This window comes from Pleurodeles waltl, chromosome 10, assembly GCF_031143425.1.
Source record: "Pleurodeles waltl isolate 20211129_DDA chromosome 10, aPleWal1.hap1.20221129, whole genome shotgun sequence".
NCBI classification, from domain to species: Eukaryota; Metazoa; Chordata; class Amphibia; order Caudata; family Salamandridae; genus Pleurodeles; species Pleurodeles waltl.
The window spans coordinates 880611583-880634491 of record NC_090449.1 but is presented as its reverse complement, the minus strand read 5'-3'; positions in this window follow the sequence as shown (position 1 = coordinate 880634491).

The following is a 22909-nucleotide window of genomic DNA, read 5'->3' as shown; positions in this document are numbered from 1 at the left end:
TCAAAGAAGGTGTGGCAGATCATTGAGGCCTGCTGTATGCTGCACAACTTGGCTTTGCGACGACCGGTGCCTTTTCTGCAGGAGGATGGTCCAGAAGGAGGACTTTGGGGCAGCTGTGGAGCCTGTGGACAGTGAAGAAGAGGAGGCAGAAGAAGAGGATAGCGACAACAGAAACAACGTGATCCAGCAATACTTCCAGTGAGACACAGACATCACTGCCTCCTACATCTCATACAATTGTTAGACTTATCATATGTCTGTCACTTTCACCCAGTGTATGGACCCTGACCTGTCACTTTGCCTTTCCATTTCACAGATGTGGGTCCCACTTTGTGACCTCTGCTATGTTACCTCATGGACTATAGCTGTGTGACCTAGGTATGTTGACAATACAATGGACATTGCTATTTTCCTCATTTGTAAATACACATTTGTGAAAGCACAGACTGACTCCAGATTGTTTTGTAATTCAAGGGTGTTTATTTAAGTGCAAAATAGTGGAGGGGGTTGTAAAATGGTCAGGGGTGATGGTGGAGGAATGTCCATGGCAGAGTCCAGTTATTTGTCTCACAGGTGCATTGTCCAAAGGGGCATAGGAAGTGGAGCTAGGGCAGTTTAAGGGTGGAGAGGGTGACGAAGTGGGACAGAAGGATGACATTCAGGGTGGTCTCATTTCTTGGTGGGGGTCTTGGCATTGTTGTCTTGTGCCTGGAACTTAGGGATGGTTCTCTATCTGCAGGGGGTGGGGTGCTGGTGTCGTGGTCCTGTGGCGGTGCCTCCTGTCCACTAGCGCTGGCGGAGGTGGTGGGCAGTTCATCATCAAGGCTAGTGTCAGGGGCCCCTTGTTGTGCCACAGTGTCCCTCCTGGTGTTCACAAGGTCCTTCAGCACCCCTACAATGGTGACCAGGGTGGTGTTGATGGACTTGAGTTCCTCCCTGATCCCCAAATACTGTTCCTCCTGCAGCCGCTGGGTCTCCTGAAACTTGGCCAGTACTGTTGCCATCGTCTCCTGGGAATTATGGTACGCTCCCATGATGTTGGAGAGGGCCTCGTGGAGAGTGGGTTCCCTGGGCCTGTCCTCCCACTGTCGCACAGCAGTCCTCCCAGTTTCCCTGTTTTCCTGTTCCTCTGTCCCCTGAACCATGTGCCCACTGCCAGTGCCACCAGGTCCCTGATGTTCTTGGGTTTGTGGGTTTGCCTGGGTTCCCTGTAGTGGTGGACACACTGCTGCTTGACGTGTCCTGGGGACAGAGGTATGGGCCCGCTGGGTGGGTGCTGTGCTGGTGTTTCCTGAGGGAGGAGGCTCTGTGGTGGCATGTGCCAGTGTGAGGGGAACCGACGTGTCCCGAGGTCCCAGATAGGCCGGGCTGGTCATCTTGACCCAGGTGGACAGAGCTGCTGTCATCACTGTGGGCCTCTTCTGTGGGGGGGAGTGGACATATCTGGAACCTCCTGTCCGGTGACGTTGGGTAGAGGTCCTGAAGGGGTGTAAAGGCATGATTATTGCATCTGTGTGTGCCATTGTGTGCAATGGGCGGGTGACCCTGTACCCCAGTGCTTACATTCTTGTCTTGGACCTTGTGTGATATTTAGTTTGTGGATCTGTGTGGGTATCTGTAGTGGACATGCTTTGGTGATGGGTGTCCATGCTTTGGTGGTGCATGCAGGGCTTGGTGTTGGGATGGGTGGTTTGTGACAGTGCTTCGTTCTCAATTTTTGTCATGGGGTTTGTGGGTGATGTGTGTGCATGTTTTATATTGGATTGGGTGTGTGGGAGTGGTGTGTGTGTATCAGGTGTGTGTATTTCGATTTGTCCAATGTGGTTGTGTTTTGTAAATGTGTGTGTATTTTGAGCGCGGCGTCGTGATAGTGTGGGCATATTCCTGTTGGCGTGACAGTGGAGGTTTTCTTATCGCCAGTTTATCACTGACCTTTGGTGTGGCGGACTTGTGTGGGTGTCTAGATTATGGCGGATTCCGAGCTGTGGGTCGTAATAGCTGTAGCGGAATTCCACCGCCGCAGCGGTGTGTTGGCGGTCTTCTACACGGCGGTAAGCGGGATTTACTGCCAATGTTGTAATGAGGGCCATAAACTCTTGTTGCCATTCATTTGTAGTTGCATATGCCCATTCAGGACCTGCGTATCTTCGACTTCCTATTCGCTTTCTCTTCAACGTTCAATCACCATTCAGCTCTCCTTCACTTAATTCTTCTTTTCTCGTAGTATCTACTTCTTCCTCTATAGTTGGTTCGACAATCACCTCTTTTCTTTTCTCTACTTGCGATTCTGGCCACTTATCTCTTTTTCGTGAACCTTCTGTCAATATTCTCTTCAGGCCTGAACTTAAATCATTTTCTTTCTCTGTGGTGTTTTCTCTTGACAGACCTGCAACTGGTTCAGGAGGATTCGGACCACCTTGACTTTGATCCAGCTCAACCCCTTCCCCTTCTGGGTCTGGTACTTGCTCTGTCTGTCTCTCGGAATCTTCTGCTTCTGGGAGAACCCCCTCTGTACTTGGCTCTCCTGCTGGTTCAGTTGAGATAGGTTCGCCAGGACCATCCTGGAGGTCTCCACCCACGTCTCTCACAGGAGTGATGGAACCATCTTCATTGAGCTCATACTCAGCTTCAGCTCTTCCTTGCTCCTTTTCTGGTGCTGTAATTTGTTGCACAGTGGTTGGTACTCTCAGTAACGCTTCTTCATGGTCCAGTGGACATGCCACTTTCTTTGTGTGGCTCGCGTGAATCCATTTTGGGATCCAAGCACACTTCACAGCTATTGTAGTCATTAGGGCCACTTGGTACAGTCCCTTCCAACGAGGCTCCAAACGCGTCTTGCGCACATGCTTTCGGACAACAACCCAGTCACCGGCTCTCAGGTTGTGCCCTGGATCGTGGATTGGTGGCAGCGTGGTGGCCTCCAGCTGCTGAGAGAAAGAGCGGACTACATCAGCCAGACCCTTGCAGTAATCCAACACCATATCATCTGTAATGGGGAGAAGTGCATTTGCTGAAACTGCTGGCAACCTCATTGCCCTGCCCATGAGGATCTTGTGGGGTGACAATCCTGTCTTCCTGTCAGGTGTATTTCTCATTGACATCAACACCAAAGGCAATGCATCAGGCCATTTTAGATTCGTAGCTGCACACATTTTTGCAATACTTGACTTCAAAGTACCATTCATCTGCTCTACTAGTCCTGATGCTTCAGGGCGGTAACAACTTCTGCTCAATGTTCAATGCTGCACACAGTCGTTTAATCACCTCGTTATTGAAGTGCATTCCCGTATCTGATTCTAAAGAGATCGGAAATCCGAAACGCTGTATTAGTTCCCTTAGCAGCAGTTTTGCTACAGTGAAGCTATCATTTCTCCGTGTAGGGTATGCTTCAATCCAGTGACTAAACTACACAATCACCAACACATATCTCAAACGTCCACACACAGACATCTCAATGAAATCCAATTGCATTTTGCTGAATGGACCTCCGGCTCTTCCAATGTGGCTCAAATTAACCACGGTCCCTTTCCCTGCATTTAATTGCTGACAAATGACACAGCGATGGCAAACTGCTTCAGTTGCTTGTCTAAACTTGGGGTTAAACCAATCAATTTTGAAAACACGAACCATGGAATCCCTCCAAATGTGTGCCTGACCATGATAGTACCTCGCCATCTGAGACAACAGGCTATTTGGCAAAACCAGTTGAACCTCCTCAGATACCCACAATTCATCTTGTCTTTGAACACATTTCATTTTACTCCATGAGTCTTTGTCAACGTTACTCTTCAATGATTTTAACTCTTCAAAACTATCAACTCTTCAATAGTATCAATCACTTTTAATGCAAAACTCATACATGTTGTGTCTTCTTCAGGTAACAATTCCCACTTGTCCTTGAACGATATACAGTTCAATGCGCAAAATCTTGCATCTTGATCCGCATATTCATTCCATAGTGACACGTAGTCCTGTGACTTCAGATGTGCACTGCATTTCACCACGGAAATTTCTTCAGGCAATTGGATTGCATACAATAACTCCATTATTCTCTCACCATTTCTCACTGGTGATCCAGTAGATGTCAGAAAACCTCTCTGCAACCACAATTGACCAAAATCATGAACTATTCCGAATCCATATTTAATATCCATATAGATAGTGACTCTCAATCGAGCAAAAACATGGCACACCCTAGTAAGAGCGACTAATTCTGCTACTTGGGCGGAATACACTCCTCAAAGCCAGGAAGCTTCTAAGGTACCTGTAATTGTGCACACAGCATATACTGCTCTCAGTGTCCCTGTGCTGTCTCTCAGACAAGAACCATCAACAAAAACAATTTGGTCATTGTTACGAGGTGCCGGAACTGGCACTGGACGAGTCATACCCCGGGGGCACTCAGGAGAGCAAGGACGCTAACCCAGAAGAAGCGGGATCTAACGAGAAGCGGGACCGCAAAGAGGACCCAGAAGTAATAGGGGTTTCAAACCCCGTACAAGAAGAAGACAGGGAGAGTTGGGAGGAGGAGGAAAGCAGAAGGAGAACGACGAACGAAACGGATGGAGAAAGCGTGACGGCGGAACCAGGGAAAAGACTGGAGAGTAGGAGAGGTGCCAACTGCTGCGGAAACAGCGAACATAGAGGAAGCATTGTAGAAAGGAGATGCAGAAGGGCCGGCCACGTTCTGGATAGAACGTGGCCCATTCAGGTATGGGCTACAGCCTAACAGGGACACAGGGGGACAAAAGATTTAAAATTTAAGAAAAGAAACGGGGGAAGTGGGGACAGAATAAGAAAATCACGGGGAAGGGACACAGAGCTTATGATATTGTTTTGTTTTTATTTATTTTTATAAATGTTATCACTGGGTACCAGATAACCTAAAAGAAAGAACATAACCTCTATAATTAGTAATCCAAAAGGGAAAGAGCAAGTCAAAGCAACCAAGAGAATTAAAAGAGAGAGAGAGTGAGAGAGAAGAAAAAGGGCTACAAGACAACCCAGAGTAGGAAGAAAGGAAGAAGGACATCTCAAAGAAAAGAGAAGGAAGGCGAAAGAAAGAGCAATATTATTGTACAGAGCCAGCAGAGAGAAAGAACAATACAATGGTCAGAAAGAAAAGGGAAAATGAGAAGAGGCAGCAGAGAGAAAATAAATTACAAAGGTCAGAAAGAAAAGGGAAAATAAAAATAAAAAACAAAACATACCTGCTAAAGGCATGTTTTCTGTCTCCTTTTCTCCTATACACTTCCATGGTTGGTCTGTGAGATGTCCAGCTGAAAATCAAGACAGAAGAAAGAAGAAACAGAGTCAAGAACAAGAATAATCCCAAAAAACTTTCAAACATGATCTATTAAGAGCAAAGAAAACGCTAGAAAGGAAAAGAGAAACAACAGTGTAATAAGAAAACACAATTCAAAAACAAAAATTGTACTAGCCCAAAGTGATACGCCTGAAAGTCTCCATTATTACTGACCTGTCACAGTGGTGTCAGAAGTGGGATCTTTCTACCCCTCCGTCTCAACGACAGGCGCAGGCAATGGAGGAGAAACCAACCTTAGCAGATATCATCGCTCAGCTAGCCGAAGGCCAGAGACATTTGCAAGTTGTCTGGGAGGAACAATTAAAAGAGGCAAAGGAGGAGCGTGAGACATTACAAACCGCTCTGAAAAGTCAGGCAACTAATAGCCAATAACCAGTTAGTGCATGAGACGGCCATAGGGAAACTGACTGAAACAACAGCTACGACAAGAGTACATCCCAATGTACCTAGTAGCGTTCTACAGAAATACCAGGAGAATGAGGACCCCGACGCATTCTTTACGAACTTTTAATAAGTGGCCAGCTCTGCCAATTGGCCTATGGATTGGTGGGGCCAATACATCGCTTGTCTTCTAACAGGAACCCTGCAGGCAGCATATCAAGCCGTAAATCCAGAGGGTGTAACCCCTTATAACAAAATAAAGAAGGCAATTCTGGAACGGGTGGGTCTAGACCAAGAAAATTACAGTCTTCGCTTCCGACATACAAAATGGGTCAGTCCCGAAAACCCCAGAACCCTTTATTATAGAGTCCATCATGAAGCCAGCAAATGGTTGAGTCCCACAAATACCACCAAAGAAGAGATGTTCAAAACAATAGTATTAGAGAAATATCTAAATGCACTACCCGCCTTTATGAGAAACTGGATTCACCAGCATCCTGGTCTCAATAATACCACTGCCGTGGAACTAGCCTGTGCATATCACGAGCGCCGGATTTTCGGGGCACCAATGTAAAACCATCCCCATCAACAACACAAACAATTCCACCAAAACCTTTCCCATCTAAATCAATAGCAAGTCCAAACACAGATAAATCTAGTTCACCTGGTACCTCTTCCAAAGAATCCACCATGGGGTCCCAAAGTTTTTACTGCGCTGAATGGGGACATATTGCAAGATACTGCCCTTTAAAAAGAGATCAAGACGAACCCATGGAGATTGGCATGACCAAGGGGAGGGTATTATGGTTAGGACAATCAATGACTCAGTACTCCACTTTTCTACTGGTGAACCAAAAGAAAAGAAAGACATTGATCAATTCAGGTTGCAGCCAGAGTGTAATTAAACAGCTATATGTCCGACCAGAACAATGGGTAGTAAATGAAAAAGTGATAATCACCTGTGTTCATGGAGATAAACAAAATCTATCCTGTCGTTAATATAGAAATAAATTGGCGAGGAAAAGAAGAACCACTTTTGGTATGAGTAATCCCAGATCTATGGGAAGATCTCATTCACTGTACCATTGTACCACTGTATTCGGTATTTGCGGTGTCAATAGCTTCAAGCTCTGACCTGCACTAGGTCCATTCACAGCATCTGGAAGTGCAACAAATGGACTGAGATCTAACAATGACCTCGATCCATCAAAGGTCTGACCCACAGAAGAAACTACCTGTACTTGTTCATTTGGTCCCCTCCTCATTAGACTCTGAGACATTGCTCCTTGCTCATTCACAATTGGTTTCTTCTGCGCAATAATGGTACCGCTGGACCAACAGTAATCAGCAGCGATATTGCATCTGGGGCTGCTCTGGCATCTGTACACTGTGGAAGAGTAACTCCCATACTCTGATTCATCATCGGTGTCAAATTTGACTGTGTCCCTGTCATTGGGGTAAATCTCGGCATCCCCTGCGGCTGTACCTGGGGCAACAAAATCAGAGTCGGCTCAGTCTGAACCAGCAGTGGCCTTGAAACCACTTGCTCCATAGGCACCACTAAGTTCGAAGCTGTCTCTAAAATAGGCACATCAGAATAAATACTCTGTGTCAGCGGCGGATGCATCTGTGCCTTAACTACTGGTGTAGTCAGCGCATTAGGACTACCCTGCACCACACCCTGTATCTAGCTCACTGTCCCCATCCCCTGTGCCAGGACTGTTCGATCCTTACTAGTACTCGGACCACCCTCATGAACCGCATATGGTGGTGGTCGATATCTCAATATCTGCATAACAGGATCCTCAGCATCCAATTTTTCCTCCACTATGGAAGACCTTTTAACTTCCTTACTCCCAGATGGACTCTTATTAGGTTTTCTAGTTGCGTTCCTTCCTTCTGTATTATCCTACTGTGTAATGGCAGGGAACAATTTAACTCCCTGCAAAGTCTCTGATCTCCTTCTTTTCTGCTCCAAATGCCATTTAGCCTCTGCTAAAGTCTTTTCTACCTTTCTTATTCTCCTCTCGAATTTCATTTGTTGTTGCTGCCTAGCTACCATCTCCCAAACTGCTATTGGCTCAAACTGTGCTGGTCTCGGAAGGGGCTTCGACTCATATAGCGCCATCCGCAATTGCTCCAAAATTCTCAAATTGAACGTCCTATTTTCGGGAAATGCTAAGCTCCCATTTTTCTCTATTAACTTGCACCATTGCTTTAACCAAAGACATGGCGTGACACCTCGCTCCTCCATCACAATGTAAGCCGGTGTATTCTCCGGCGGTGTAGGCTCCCCTACATTCGTTCTAATGTAAGTACCCCCCTTAGGGCACTTTTCAATGCCTTGAAAAACTTCATCTTTTCTACTTTTGATTATTGAAAATCAAATCAGAAAATGACTTTTCTTCCCAAGATTCCTTTCACCCACGTTCTCAACCAATTGCTTCTCACGGATATCTGCCAATCCGTGCGCTACCCTTCTCACTAACCAACCTATACCAGCGTAGCTCCAATGACATCACAGGTATTGCGGCTGACAAAGTCTTGCGGCTCGTCCTCCTAAACTCCAATCCACAGAAAACTAATGTAAAATATTGCGAGCACTATAAAAAACAAAAAACAAAAACAAATCTGCTGGTTTACTACAGGAAAGGTAACACAATCGCTTCAGAAACCTTACAGATTTTCACTGATAGCCCTTTCACTCATGCAGCTATTCCTCTTTCTCAGTCTCCCAGATTTGCAAGCAAATTTTTACTCTCAACTGACCAATGGGTCTGTCCTGGTGCACATGGGACTCGCCAAATCTCAGTCGAAATTTCCTCTCGCCTACTTAACTCACACACTGACTTGTTGACCACGCCCGATCAACCTACTAAACCAGACAGATTACAACATATAACCAAGTGTCTCATACACTTTCCAATATACTCCGGAGTCTTAGACCACGCAAGGTCTGTACATCAACAACCATGTGGACAATTTTTTAGCACAAAGCGACACACACATGTGAAGTTCGATGACTTTCCTACTCTCATACAGTAGAGTACCCACACTCCTACTAAAACTTCATTTGGAGTACGCAGACTCCCTAAATCCTCACATACGTCAAAGTTCACCTGCGATTTCCATAAGCTGTGCAAGCGCAACCTATCTCTCTCACTCTATCACTAGAACGCCAGGAACATACCCAACACTACTAGGAGGATCCAGGATCTGGGAAAGACATTTCTGGGCTTAAGGGAACATCATTTTCTCTACATATGTCATCTTAAAAAAAAACAAAATCCAAATCTCAATAATAGTGAACTCTCAATGGATCAATCTTAAACTATCACCATAACTAGGAACATCTGTCCAGTCTCTTATCACAACTGCTAACACCTGTTACTCCATCCTGTACACCTATAGCAAGCTCTGAAAGAGAGTAACCATCAGTCTCCTTACCAAAACCACTAACACCCTATACCGGACACTTATGGCAAGCTCTTAAAGACACAAACCATCTGTCTGCTACCATAACTGCTAGCATGTTGGTCCTTAATAAGTAAACTTACAAGGGGACGCATATAGGTAGACAATAATCAATAATCAGTCAATTCAATAATCAATAATCAATGGAGTCAGTAATTGTCATGCACCATGACTTTTCAGCCATGAATAACCACACCTTTGATAAACGTTTAGTAATTGTATTTCCCTTATATTAACAATGCTAAAGTCATGTAGATTAATCTCAACATCAAATCAAACGCATCAAGAATAACATTGATTAACCAAAAAGAGGCAAGAAACATAACATAATCAAAGCTTGAATCACAATACATACTAAAGCATCAGTGCAAATCTCTAGCAAAGTTAGCTTCAATATTGCTATATAATCCATAAAGTTCAGCAAAATAGTTTGTCAACCATTTTCTCTGCAATTTGTAAATCGTCATGTAGATAACCTCAACTAACCCAGATTAGCATCAGCATGTGGTGCTTCATGCAAAACAAATTTAGAACATGAACTTAGAAAACATCTAGCTAAGGAAAACTAATTAAGACAGCACAGTTGGTACCTAGAAAGAAAAGGCATAAAGTGCATTTCAGTCATATTATCATATCTACCTATCCACAGTATGGGTCAGCAATCAGAATCAGTCTTCGTCTTCAGGTCATCAGTCAATCAGCAACACATCAGGCTCTCAGTCAGAGAGTATGAGCCCAATGACAGAATCTTGAGTCTCTTCTAAATCGTTTGTTCTCTCCAAATCTGCATAAGTCTAATCTGAATCTTTTTTCTCTGTTGCGTTGTTATATCAAAGTCACCCAAACTATCCCCTAATTTTCAATTGGTCAGTTAATCGTACATTATCACTCTACCCAATAATAATTTTATACCAAATCTATTAATTCTAATATTTCTCCTTTCACACAACGTTGATTGGTCTGCCTTACGATGTTCTCATCATCCGGCTCGTCGGGTATCAAATTTGTTACATTTTCTTCTCCAGTCAGTGTCTTCATTGTTTGCGTCCTGGGAAAGTACTTCTCACACATTTTACACACAATTGTTACACTTTTAAGGACACTGTCTTCTGTTAGTTGGTTCTCATGGAAAGCTTCTGCTAAGCATTTTCAGTTAGTTCACTCTGTCAGCATTTTCTTTTAAACAGCTAAGAAATACAGTTTTTGCATGAGGCCTGTCAAAACTAGGCCAAGACACTCGCAAGTTAAGGCCTACAATTAATACCTAAAGCATACTTCAGAACCCTAAATATGACATATTACTACATTATTCTACTATATTTTCAATATTTCATGCGTATTAATCATTAATTAGTACATTTCGTGAACACTGGTGGCCATTCTTCGAGGTCACAATTTCAAACGTGCACATTATTTTTCTACGTTATTTATTTTCTACATCATCATCATCAATACAAGCTTTATGTATTGACATAATTCATTACTTAAAATACATAAACACTCATTAATAATTTCTATTTAAAACTTCTGCTTCAGCAATTGTCTCCTGTGTCAAAGCTATAGCCAAAATGGTAACTTACATCCCTTACTGACGTGGGTAAGTGTACCCATCCCTGCTTCAGAAGCTTACAGGTTATACAAGGCCCTTGGCAAAGCAGGCAGATGTCCACTCACAGCAGCCAGACAGGCAGGGCCTATCAGCGCATCCAGTTACGGTTATTAGAACATTGGAATGTTGACAGCTCCATTGAAGACAATGGAGCATCATCAGCCTATATGAACTGGTATTAGCCTGCTGCTCTCAACATTTCAATGTCCTAATACACAGCATATGCATTCTCTTTCCCCTGCCTCTCGAAAATATATTATTTAGGCAGAGGAAAGCAAAAAGCAGAGGCCGTCCAAAAAGACACATGCAGCATTCAGTTGTTCTAGAGTGTCAAATGGAGGGAGTGGTGAATGCTGCTCAACTCCTGGGTTTCCCCAGCTTGGTTGAACTCAAAAAGCAGTTCAGCCAAGCCGGGGTGAACCAGGGGCTGACTTCAGCCCCTTTTCACAGCTCTTGCTGTTAATGTTGAACAGCTAACAGCTGTGGCCCTGCACACGGTGTTAGCTGTAGAGCATTCACAGTAAGAGCTGTGAAAAAAGGCCTCGGAGCCCAAGAGGGACTTCAACCTCCTCATGCTCCATAAGACCTTTGTTTTACTAATTTGAATATTTTGCCCTCATGAGGCAGAATGTTCTAATAGCCTTACAGCCTGCCGTAGCTGGGCTATACCAGCCATTAAACACCTACTCCCTTGTTAAAGGCCAGAGCCGAAGGCGCTGGAGGAGGCCTTTAATGGCTATTATAGCACGTTACCTCGGGCTACAAAGCTATATTAAGCCCCACCTTGATTATCATATTTATAAAGGTTAAGATATTGGACCTAAGTTTAGTCCTTCACACACTTCCATGGTCTAGGGTCCAGGATGTGTGGTACTCTTCATTTAAGGCATTTATTTATTTGTTTTCAAGCTATACATTGTGTCTGTTTGGTGTCACAGCTTTTCTGTGGGACACCAGTAGTGTTTGAGAAGTTGTCTTCTACAAGAGAGTGAAATATTGTTCCAGATGTTATTTTCAAAAATTATTCTGACCAGTCAGTCTAAATTTAGAGTTTGGGAGACGGAAGGCTCTCCCACAAAGGTAGTGGATATCTGACACTTTGTATTACAAGTGCATCATAGCCAATGACATTTTCAATAAGGTTGGCAGGTTATCTGCCACATTTGTGAGAGTATCCTATCCCCCAAACTCTAAATGAGGCACTTAGTGGGTCATTACGAGTTTTGTGGTCTCATTACTACCAAACCAGTAGTGGCGGTTGGACTGCCGCAATCTTGGTGGTCGGACCACCAGGGGACCACTGCCACAACCAGGATCATAGATCCCAGCGGGTTGGCGGTGGTTGAAGCTGTGGTCAGCCACAGCAGCACTGAAATCTGTACTGTTGTGCTGTTTGTGACTTCACTTTCCGCCAGCCTTTTCATGCCGAATACCCCACCATGAAAAGGCTAGCAGAAAGCCAGTGCTGGGGCCCCACTTGCCAGCACCTGCTGGGGGCACCCTCTGTGCTACGATAGTGGCCTTGGCTCCCTGAGGAGGCGAGGCCAATGCCGCTGCATGGTCTCCACTGGGCTGACAAATGGAAACCTTCTGATTCAGAGAATTCTTCCAATCAGCCCAGTGGAAACCTTGTAATAGGGCAGGGGTGGAGACCTCTAGCTCTGCAGCAGTCTCCCTTCCAGGGGTCTGGGGGCCCAATGGTTAACCGCCAAACTCATAATGAGGCCCTTAGTGTCCATGAATTGACATGTATAATGCCAATACTAGCCTCATGTGAGTCCATGGCATTTCAACATAAGTGGGGCTCTAAAAATCTACCTACTTTGGCATCCTCTGTAGTTGTTTATCAAACTGGTGTGGAGTGGCAGGTGTGTAGAGGATTGCATCTAGGTTCAATCGCTTAACCCTTTTTAACACAATCATATAGGTGGGCCCTTCTAACCATTACTGTATGTTCTGATTGACCCTGCCCGCCTGGCTGCTGTGAGTAGGAGTCTACCTGCTAGGCCTGGGGTTCGCTATATTCAATAAGGCCATAAAGCAGGGGTAAACACACTTATCCTTGCTGCTCCATTCCGTTGTTTGCCACAGACCCACAAGGGGCTGGAATAAACATGAAACATGTTGCCTCACTGACACTAAGGGTTGTAACTCACCCTTTTGATTTTACCACTGCCACAAGATACAATAATGAAACAATAATAAAACAGTTTTATTATTCCTTAGGCAATGCTGCTTGTTGATTTCCATATTTAAGAGTTCTCCCTGAGCTGTGTAATAGCAACACACACACACATCCCTCTACAAAAAGTGCTCCATCTATTTAGTAGCCCACTCCATAAAACAGGAATCGTGTGGGGAGAGGATCAGACCATAGGATGAAGCATGCCACTACAAAATGTACTACAAAATGTAATTCATAAACCTATGTGCAGAATTTACGCCTCAATATCTGCTATCTTTTTCTCTGCAGAGATTTCCATTCCTAGTGTGAAGAGTCTGCATGTGTGCGATTACACATTAATAGTAAATGTGTGAGGGACAGGGGGAATAGTTTGAAATGTTTTAACATTTACTACTAAAGGGGTGGGGAATAGGGAAGAAGCCCAGCACCACACCTGTCAACCACTGTTTCTGCAACACCTTCACTCAAAAATCAATGGAATTAGGGGCATAAAACCCATACGATATAATGTTAAATAAAATTAAACTAATTTAAATCATCAGAAATATAAATAAATATAACAATATTAAAAATAATATAAAAATAGTACATATGGTTAGCTCAATTATAAAATATTTTAATACTTTTTTGTACTAGAAAACAGTGTGAACATACATTTTATGAAATATAATCAAATTACTCGTAATTAACTCCTACGTTGCATTGGACGAGGCGATCTCGTCCAAGGCACTGGTTCCCGGGTGCCTTGGACGAGATCACCTCGTCCTGCACCTGGGAACTGGAGGGAGCGCTAGGGGGAGTTAAGTTTAAGTTAAAATAAATTTCTAACCTAACAATGTTTATTATCCAGTAGTAATTATTAGAAGGGATTCAATAGTCTAAAAGTAACTAAATATGCAATTAAACATGTACTATTTTTATTAATTTGTTTAATATTCAATTATAATTAATTATATGTTTAACTATCTTAAATAATTTAATTTAAATTACAATTATTTCCTTTGGGGATTACATTTAAATCCCCGTTTCAATTATTTTTTATGGGGTGGTGTTGCAGTACGAAGGGTTGGCCATGTGTGGTACTAGACTTAGGGCCTAATCACGACCTTGGCAGATGGAATACTGCATCACAAACATGACTGATATCCCACCAGCTGTCTTTCATGTTCCATAGGATATAATGGAACTTGAAATATGGCGAACAAGATATCCGTCACGTTTGTGAAAGAGAACCTGATGCTTAGTTGTTTCTTGTTTCATCACTCACCCTAAATTTACCTGTCTTAGCAACAGGAACTGAAGATGATGGAGGGAAATAGCAGACCCTATCTTCACCTTAGAAAACATGAATACTAACTTCAAGACAAGCCTGTGACAGATATCCTTTAACACAGTTACACTCCAATGCAGAAAGTATTCACATTTACAAGTTATTGAGAAAACAATTGTCCAAATGTGTCTAACTTACAGTACATATTGTATTCTCTGTTCTGGTGGTTCAAATGTTTCACTATCTTCATTGACTAGTCCTGAGACAGATTCAAGTGGTGAAAAGTATTTTCCCCACTCCCAGTCTGTACAACTGTTTCTTTCCCTCTGAAGTTCCAGCTGACTCTGTTTGTTGGTTCTTTCACAACTTTCATCTCAGAAAAAATTAAACTTACAGCAGGCACGAAATTCTCCAACTGGCTGACTTCATAATGTCTTCCCTGATGCAGGCATCACTCTGATTTGATGGTAAAAGCAAAATCAAATGCACGGATTCCAAATTCAGGGATCAGGACATATGTTCTTCTCACTACTAACCAAATCAGGAAAAGCATGTGCCAGAGCAGGCTACACATGTTGGCAAAAGTAAAAAAAGAATAGAAAAATATAGTTTGGGCTAAGTTATTCTAACTAGAAAAATAAAATAAGCAGGTGTGAGCATACCAATTCCACACAAGAAAGCAGCTCAGGGGAAAAATAACATTTGCATTAGGATATATCTCTCCTAGGTACAGCATTCAATTAAGTTTCACCAGCAAAGCATTTATCTTCAGCAAATTTCATCCGAAGCAGCATCAAGGGGAAAGTGCAGAACATGGGCTGCACATGGAAATCAGGAAACGTCCAAGGGGACAACTCAACCATTCAAAAGTAAAGTGGGGAAGGCACTGAAACTTACAAGTCCTTCCCTAATTACAAATAATCCAAACAGTTTGATTGGTCCAATTGATGAGTCCACCTTACATAAAAAGGACACTGTCCAATCAACATTATGACAGAAATCAAGCTTGCAATATCCACAAATGTTCCCAGGTTTTGTTAAGTCATCGCTCCTGTTCATGTGATTCCAATAGTTTAGAAAATTATACATCACTTGTTGCAAACCAAGTTTCTTCCCATGGTACAAAATTAATTTCTCATTCTCAAGGGAATAAGCAGTTACACAGTGGTACCGCTTTACTTTCCAGTCTTCATGTTCTTAACGTTGCAACCCTCCAACGACACTTACACATAGCACAATAGGGATCTTTTCTAATCATGTGAAACAACTTAGTGGAAAAATGTGTGTTAGAAAAAGAAATAACTTGTCATTTTACTACTGCTGCAAATATGAAGACTTCAGGCCTTGTTATGCTAACACACGAGATATAATGCATTAATCGTAATTATTAAAACACACATAATATGCAAACTGCTAAATTTATCATAAAAAATATATCAGAATATAGTAAGCGTTTCATTTAATAATTGCAATCTTTGTTAAGACGTCACAGTAAGTATGACTGAAATGTCCATTCATTTTTCAGCACACAGGTAACTTTAAACTAATAAATCATAAATCATTATAAATCATTTTAATTTCTACTATTAATAATTCACTCTAATGATTAAAATAAATTCAACATTGTTTAATCATGTTAAAACATTGTCAATAGTAGTAAGTATGACATCCGCAATGGTAGGCACAATGTCCCCCACAAATAAAGGTGTACACTTCAAAATACATTTTAGTGCAACTGAACTCGGTTAGGCTTTTAAATGTGAAGATAACAGTTGCCTAGTGCTCACATCTCTGCCATTAAGCATTACTAAAATCTTTGCTCCAACAAGCCTGAACCCCGAAAATTCACTGAACTCCAATCTTGCAAACACCACAAGATTTACCTTTAGCAGTTTGGCTCCAACACCCTAGATCTACTGATCGCAGTCACCCCCCACCACGACATCAGGCCAAACAAAAGTAGCAGGCTAAATCAAACAGGGACTGAGACCACTCAGTAACATAGCTCTAGATTGATAAAAAATGAAAAAGCTTTATTACATAAATCCCAAATGAGGCAATATGGAGAAATGCAGTAAATGCCATGAAGGCTCAGATGCAGAGTACATAGTCAGAAAACAGAAATTATTCTAAAACACAATAAGCAGAAAGGTCACTGTAAAATCTATATGTCAGGTTCACAAGGAAGACTGGCAGTACCTCCAGGAGAAAAGTGAATGTCTCTTTCAGAAATAAACAGTACAGACACCATGGTTGACAAGGGAAATCATCTCTTGCTCTCCCCCAAAACCAGGGGTTTTGCTCCCTCCCCAAAATACTGGTTTTTATACACATTTTAAACATAAACAATTAGCATAAACTGCAAATTCAGCATAGTTTGACAAGTGGTAACACACACTGGACAAATCAGAATAAAGATCATCTTGAAATTTCTATTAACACTAACTCATTTCTAAGATAGATGAAATCTTCCATTACCTTCCACAGCAAAAGGAGAGGGAGATATAAAAGGCAATATGAAACATTCTCAAACAAAGATATATACTAGTGTGCTAGCAAGCCTGCATCACAACTTCCAGAGGAAGTGACCTTCAAAATGATACTTTGGGAACACTATGAAAAGTTTTATTCACAATGCATGTTCTCTAAGGAAAATAACTAATTACATCACAGTGTGTTGTGGCGTGAGAATACTCATGGGGGCATTGATTTGGAGGGGGTAATGAGTAGGAGCAGAATGAACAAAAAATAGAAACTGCATCCAACTTTGAGTGCATTTGTTGATGTATGTGTTGATGGCACTGCAAAAGCTAGTGCCTGTGTATTCATCAGCGATGGTAATACTTAATACTTGCAGAAGCTATGCGACACTCCAAATTTAGGGCCTGATTACGAATTTGGCAGTCCATAGACTGCCATGGTGGCGGCGGTCCGACTGCCTTCGGGTTTTCAGTCAGATCACAGTATCACAATGCATGCAGTTTCATAGACCAAATACCGCTGTGGTCCAGCCGGCATCGACAGGCAGCCCAGGCTGCCACAGTGATGAGACAGGCCAATGAGGCCTTCAGAGCTAGTGTTTCCGCCAGACAGATTGATGTTGACTTCCGCCAACATGACGGTGGCGATCGAACCACCATGTACCAGCTAGTGGAAAAGGAGGCATCACACATCCTGTGCTGCCATGAAGCCAGTCACACACATCTTGCCGCTGCTGATAGATGAAGGCCAAAATACATGTCACAGTGGACACAACCGACAGTAACCTCACACACGTACCCATATTCAGAAACTCCACAACAGATTGTCATGCCATCATAGACCCAGTATTTGGGTTGCGCTATTGACCCTTCATGTAGCTCAGGGACAACCAATAGTAGAGCCAAGTGACATGCAAATCCCCATAATGTGTAAGTACAAGTCAAGAAAGCAAATACAACAGCATGGGTCACACATTTATATGAAGTAACTGGAAGAGGCACACATCAAAATGGATACATGGCCAATCAATTGTAAAGGAAGGTATCACAACTCAACACCCTTCATGTGTGGACAAACAAAACTCTAGATTGCACACATTTGCGATGAATGTCCAATCTATATGGGGGACAAATTCAAACATAATACATGCTGACATTGGCCAACTCAAGATGAAATACTTACTATCTCAAACAAAACACAATGCAATGACACCCCAAATGGATTAACATCCACATAAGCATATAGTGAATATCTGCCCTTGTCCTAGTTGACACCAACACTGCTGACAAAATCAGATCTTGCCAACCTCAGCAAATGGATCAGCAATCACTGTGAACACACACACAACTGTTGGCATACAACACAAATTACTCAGGAACAACAAAAAGGTAGAAGAGTAATGGCAGGACAAATGTGTACTCACAAAACACCAACTTGGATTTGTTGAATGATAATGAAGAAGGTCAAAGGCCATTGGCCAGTCCAAATGTGAGTCTATGCACATTACTGTGTTCCAGCTTGACTTCAATCACTGCCAGATAACCTCCACGGAAAGGGACATCAAGTGGGCATGCAGGCACTAAGGGATCATTCTTGTTTGGATTTGGGATGGGTGGATTTGGGAGGGGTGGGCTTTTTCTTAGGAGGAGTGGGCTTCTTCTTAGGAGATATGGACTAATTTCGACTGGTAAGAGATGGGTAGTCGGGGTGGGATTGTGGGGGATGGATGGCTGCTGTCAGTGAGGAGGCCAGAGCCTGAAAAGATCTCTGCAGGCTAGCCATTGCATTATGAATGCCTTCCAGGTATGCAACCATCTGCTGGAGCTGGCTTCCCTGCACCTGGATGGCATTCAGAATGGCAGTCTGACAGACAGAGATACTTCTCAGGAGGTCAACAGCCTCCTCACTCAGGACAGCAGGGGTAACGGGGGTAGGGGGTGAGGTGCCTGGAGCAAAGGAGATGGCCACCCTCTTGGGTGAGCGGGCACTGCCAACTGGGGAGGGAGCAATAGGGAGAGTTGTGATGGAACTGGGGGTGGCAGACAAGTATGGAGCAAGTACTGATGGGTCCGCCACCACTAGGGGGTGGCCACTGGAGGAAGAATCAGATGATGATGTAAATTCTGAGTTCTCCATGGCACTCCCCTCACCCACTGGGCCACTGAGTCCCTCGATGTCAGTCGTCTCATGACTAAAGGTACCAAGGCCAGCTGTTTCACTTCTTGGTTTTGTCCTGTCTCCTCTGCTTGCCTCTGCTTGCCTGGGATGACGCTAAAATCACAAAGACAAATAGGGTCACTACATGTTCCTGATCACACTTGAACAACAGCTGTGATTAACAAACATTACCATGACGTACAGTAGCCCCCAACCACAGGGTACAGCAAAGTGGCTCCAACATTTGCCACACCATATGCATGCATGCTACATGAACTGTTGACAGTTGCGCATGGGAAATTCAACATCACAGACAACTCCAATTGCATGGGTGAAGTTGTGCAATTACAGTACCCATTGAACAAGTAGGAGACCTTATCACCTTCAACAGTTTGCTTTCTGTAGCATCCCTCAGTTAACTGTGGCATACAAAGTAAGGCAATGCCAAGTTAATTTGTGCAGATCTCACATAAGGTCATGCATCTAGCTAATCTTCATGTACCTAGTGCCACATCATTATAGAAATGATGGGCCAAAAAATTCCAGCCAAGTTGCTGACAGAAGTACAGTAGCCTGAGGAAGGTGGCATGGAAACACCCATGTCACACTGGAAACAAATCAACAATGGTCACTTCACTATGTGTATATTGTCTAAATGCACTCATGGAGGCTGTACTAATGTTGCTCAGAAAGATAACACCTCTTGCAAGGAAATGTACACTGGAAACTAGTTTGGCAAAATGTTAGGGAGAAATGTCTGGCGTGGATGGCTACAAAATCCACACCACAATCATTCAGATAGCCCTAGGGATAACACCTCTCTTGATTGGTACTCCTAACAATACCATACTCTGATTGCTTCAGTAGAAGCTAATAATCCTTTTGAATGTTGCAGAGGCCCAGGGATTCTCACGTACTTGTAGAAGACACTTAACATGTTGCCCAAGGAGGAGCCATGTTACTATCTCTTTTTGTCATGCAAACACAGATTCCCTTGCTTGAATGGTTGTACACAAACAATATGATTCCCACGTAACTGCAAGTCAATCTATTATGCATGTCAACACTCTGCTAAGGAACTGCACCCATTTCACATGTGCAAAGCACTTTGGTACACAACTCTACATCAATGGCATTGAAATGTACATTGTGGGTAAAAACAGTAGTCCTACCTGTCATGTCCTTCATTGCTACTGCATTTGTACCTACCAAATTACATGCAATGATGGGTAAGCGTATGTGTGAGCCTCCAATAGTGACATACTCCTGTCTGTGGTACCACGTGAACTGCAGCCCCATCACATATGTCCCAAACCAGATGATGGCATGCACACATATGTGGGAGAAGTCAGACATCATCCCATGAAAAAAGGTAAGCCATGCATGAAACAGCAGTGAAAATGAATTAGCAAAACTGAAAGGAACACATGCTAACTTGTAGGCACAAGGTATGACAGCAACAGTGATGTCATAAAATTCATGTCAATGGACATTCACCACTTACCAAGGGAGAGTAGTGCTCTGTGAATGCACTCAAAGAGCAATCTATGATCTGTCACATGAATGATGACCACCTCCACATAACAGACAGTAGTGAGGCACGAGCGCTTGTGACATACTGAATACAAGTGGCCTGTGGGGGACAGATGCCAATATACTCACTTGAACAGACACAACATGATCTATTATTTCATGTTTAATGGACTGACCCACTGAAGACAAATGGTATGTTGTGTAAAAACTGCACCCACAACAACAAACAACATGACCTGATTGCTCACTGTACTCAGCCATAAGTTGGCCCTGGAGAGTAAATTGGTTGTAGAATGTACTCTGTTGTGTCCTAGATCACTGGGCTAATAGGCAAGCCCAACAGCATGCACCAACTACCATACCTAGAAAAACAGATGATCATCTTGTGTGTCACACATGGCCCATGCCTAATATTCAGGGGGAGAGGCAGAACCTAACACATCAAATGGCAATGTTACAGGCAGGGATATGCCCCGGACTCACACCCTTATAGCTGCTGTGCTCCCCTCAAACGCCTATCAAGCTCCAGCTAGGCTGCCGCCAGAATGCAGGCCATTAGGGGGGTCAGGCTCCGACGTGCACCCCGTCCACATTGAGAGGACAGTCCTAGCTGGATCTAAGCGATATTCCGGGCCCAGCGTCTCAGGTCCTCCCACCTCTTGTGACAGTGAGTGCTCCACAAGCTATGGACCCCCAGGGTCTGCACCTTCAGGGCAATTAAAATTGTGACAAGGACAGTAAAGCATAGAAATAACGCTACCATATTGTCACTACAGCACTAAACTAATTCCTACCCAGGCTATAATGGAGCACAGCGTGTTAAGCTCTAATTCTGCCCTTCTGGTTCCCCTGGGAAGACATCATCCCCCATACCTGAGCAAAAGCCTGAAGTCTGCATTAGCAGCTGTAGCGAAGCATTCAGCAATCAGCAGACAGTCGTGGTTCTCTGGCTGGAATTTCCCTCTAACATGTAAGGGACATGGAAGTGTTTTTATAATAAAACAGCTGGTGTTCTTAGAAAATGTTCCTAGGAAAGGATGTGTGTTTTCTGTGAATGTCAGAGACAAAACTTTATACCATGTGCACTGACAACCTATCTTACTGCAGCCTTGGAAGAAGCACAGAGTGAGCAAGAATGTCTTGTTTGAGAACAGAGTGCTGGCCTAGGCAAAAACAGCTAGATTGAGAAAATAAAACAAAACCGTAAAAGTGGCTACTGTAACTATAATAAAATGAAGCCGATAAAATATATCTAGGTTAAAGTGCACTGCGGCAGGCCTAGTGTGTTAAAATAATGTGTGTGAAGCTATAAGTATAATGGCTATACAAAAATCTTAGGAAATGATGCACCCCCAACATGTATACCTAGCACAGTTTCTGTCATCTTGTGCCCCCCAGTCCTGGAGCCTGAGGTGCACCTCAACACTTCGGACACTGGGGGCCTGATTACGACCCTGGCGTGAAAAACCGCCAGGGCCGTGGTCCGCGGGAGCACCGCCAACAGGCTGGCGGTGCTCCTTTGGGCATTCTGACCACGGCGGTACAGCCGCGGCCAGAAACGGAAAGTCGGCGGTGTACCGCCGGCTTTCCGCTGCCCAGGGGAATCCTCCATGGCGGCGCAGCTTGCTGCGCCGCCATGGGGATTCCGACCCCCATACCGCAATCCTGTTCCTGGCGGTTTCGGCGGTATGGGGTGTCGTGGGCCCCCTGGGGGCTATGCGCTCAGCTGCCCAATCATCCCTGCCCTTGGGTAGAGATGAGGCACTGCTAGTTAGCCGGAGCAAAACCCGGATGGAGCGAAAGGTGTCACCTGCAGTGGGCCAGACTCATTCTCCCACACCACAGGTGATTCTGTAGCTCAAAATCCAGTAGTCTCATTAGAATAATGAGAGCCTACGCAATAAGATGTTAAAGCAACAGGGCTGGAAGGTGATGTTGTGGACACAGTGAGACTCACTGTTGTCGTCTGACCAGGTTGCTCAGATGAGCCAGCACTGTCTTCCATGTCCACAAGTCCAGGAGTGTCAACATCAGTAAGGGCTTCATCCAGGGGGGTAGTGGTTGCCTGCTCTGTGGCCTCAATGTACCCAGTGGCAGCTCAACCTGCTGATGAAAGAGGTACATTGTTACTGGTTAAAGTGTGACATCTACCTCCAAAGGTTACAGTAAGCAGAGACATTGGACATTCTTAAGTTGTAGGTTAGCCTATTGTGCCATATTAGTATGATATTGGGATATTTGACACAACATGTGTGAAGCTTGTCTAAACTATTTGACTCAAGCCGCTTATGAGATGTGCAGATCAGTTGCACTTTTGATGATGGAATGAAAATGAAATCTTACCAAATGTGAAGCCAAAATGTTAGAGGGGCATCATATGCTGTTGACCATTTGGAGGCCAAGTTGAGTGAGATACAGGCAAACACAGAATTTTGTTGTATAACTACAGTCATTATGTGTGCAGTGCTGTGTCATTGTGTTTGCTGCTGATAC